At 36.6% G+C, this 2148-nt stretch overlaps 1 non-coding gene across 1 annotated transcript; it reads left to right on the top strand.

Moving 5' to 3' along the window:
• The first annotated feature begins 1790 nt into the window (after positions 1-1790).
• On the top strand, positions 1791-1863 carry Trnar-ucu (transfer RNA arginine (anticodon UCU)). The gene has a single exon. It is a non-coding gene; the product is annotated as a tRNA-Arg (tRNA).
• Positions 1864-2148: the final 285 nt, after the last annotated feature.

Genomic DNA, 2148 nt, shown 5'->3' with positions numbered 1-2148 from the left:
CCATTTTTTTTTCTCATAAAAATCTAGAGGGGGGTTCAAAAGGACCAAGGGTATTTCGATGACAAGAGATGGAGTGGTAACTCACCTAGTGTTGTAGTTAGCAAAACCAGAAAACACATTGGAGAAGCGGAATAGCTGTAAAATAGACGTGAATTTGAAGGCAACCATTTTTTTAACAATGGATCTCACCAGAGAACAGGATAAGAGGAGTCTGTTGCAACAGTTGTTCGATCAGAGCAGGAACAAAAACGGCACAAACTAGAGTAGGCATAGCAAGATTGGCCCAAGCAGGATGGCAGTCATAAGAATCTCCTCTTTTAAAATTCCTGTGTTTAAGTTGTCATCCCAACCAAATACCGTCGATCGATCAGATTCCGCATATCCTGTTCACTGTGGGACAGGTAGAGTAAGTCCAGTAGGGAAGATAACGTTGACCACACGCTTGATGGTTTGCTTTTTTAGACATGGTGGAAAGAGTACGGCAGCTCTTAACACAGAAACACTAAACACGAAGTCAGAAGGGAGAGCAGAACTCGGCAAACTTGCATGTCTTTGTGGTTTTATGCACATTATATTGAGACAAGAAAATGAAATGGTTGCTGATGCAGCATCGAAACAGCCCGATAGTATTGGCTTTATTAACGGGACAATTAAGCGAGGTTTATTCTGTTACATAACCATGAAGCAAAATATGGCATAAATGCATTGTTTCTACATTTCTTATGAAAACATAGAATATTGAAATAAATCCACGACATTGTGAAGTATTTTAATTGAAACCGTTGAACCAGCAGGTACAATATGTACGCTGTACCCATTCCCGAGCCAATGTCACGTAAGTTAAACAAATGCAATACATAACCACTGAGGAGTTGATGAAATTATTTTGTAGACAGGAGCATGCAAACAATAAGGTAAACAGACTACTGTAAAAGCAATTTTTAGTAGTCCTAGGCAAAAATTGCTTTATTATCATCCACTAGCAAAAGTCAGAGTTCGGCATAGGGGACAGTGAGCAAGTTTGAACACTTCACAAAACATTTCAACACAGTGAGCTTTTCTGGCATATCACTGTAAAACCAACTAATCTCACTTTCATTACAACTGCTTTGTTTCCAATATAGAATCTGTGTGCAAATTTTAATGTATATATATATATCTACTCTTGTTTAATGTAGTCTTGAAAATGTAATGAGCTGTACATATAGAGCAGTTCAGAGAGAAACATCCTCGATACTCCAGGGGTTACTATCACTATCGTAACCCCATATAGAATCGAGGATGTGAGAAAAAAGAATGAAGAGCTCCGGTGAAGCTCGGTGGGTGATGGGAGGTTAAACTCGGTATCGTTAACTTTCAACATGGATCCATTGGTATGAACATCATTGAAACGTCTGCACATCTATGAACACTGAAAAAGGATTTGTCCAATTAGGAGTAAACTGTATAAGTTATCGTTGGTCTCAATATATTAATATATATATTCTTATAGGTCTTAGTACCTATTGTCATATCTTTGATACACAATGTATTTGAGTACTCTAGATAACGCAGTCAGTCTAGATACACTAGTAGACTTTGTACTAGAACATGTACATGTAAGTAACTGTATATAATCTTGATATAACATATGTAATGTCGTATTACCACTTAATTTGATTAATTGTATTTTAGCTTGATGATTTCAAAATACTAAATGATGCAGAATAAAATTTGTCTAATAGAACCTACGGCCCGATTTCGAAATACCAAATTTGGCAACTTGTACGACCTGAGAATGTTGCCTAGTGGTCCCCGTAGCGCAGTGGATAGCGCGCCGGACTTCTAATCCGGAGGTCGTGGGTTCGAATCCCACCGGGGATGTATTTTTATTTTGTTGGTATTTCCTCAGTAATTGGATGTACTAGTAAATATTTGAAAGTAATTGAGTCTACTGCGTTAACAAACATATACTGAATGTATTTTTTATGTGTATTTTCAAGATTAAAACCATGTTTTTTGGCAGTTTCCAAAAATTTAAACCCATTTTACTGAAAATTAGTAGAGCTACAACTTTTTCATGGATAGTCTAAAACAGCAGAAACGTAAACAATACAATAAACATTATGTAATAAGGAAGATTTTACAAGGTTGGTTTCATGAAAAAGT

The sequence above is a fragment of the Argopecten irradians genome, chromosome 8, assembly GCF_041381155.1.
Source record: "Argopecten irradians isolate NY chromosome 8, Ai_NY, whole genome shotgun sequence".
NCBI classification, from domain to species: Eukaryota; Metazoa; Mollusca; class Bivalvia; order Pectinida; family Pectinidae; genus Argopecten; species Argopecten irradians.
The sequence above is the reverse complement of the archived record's forward strand: the minus strand, read 5'-3'. Positions and strand labels throughout refer to the sequence as shown.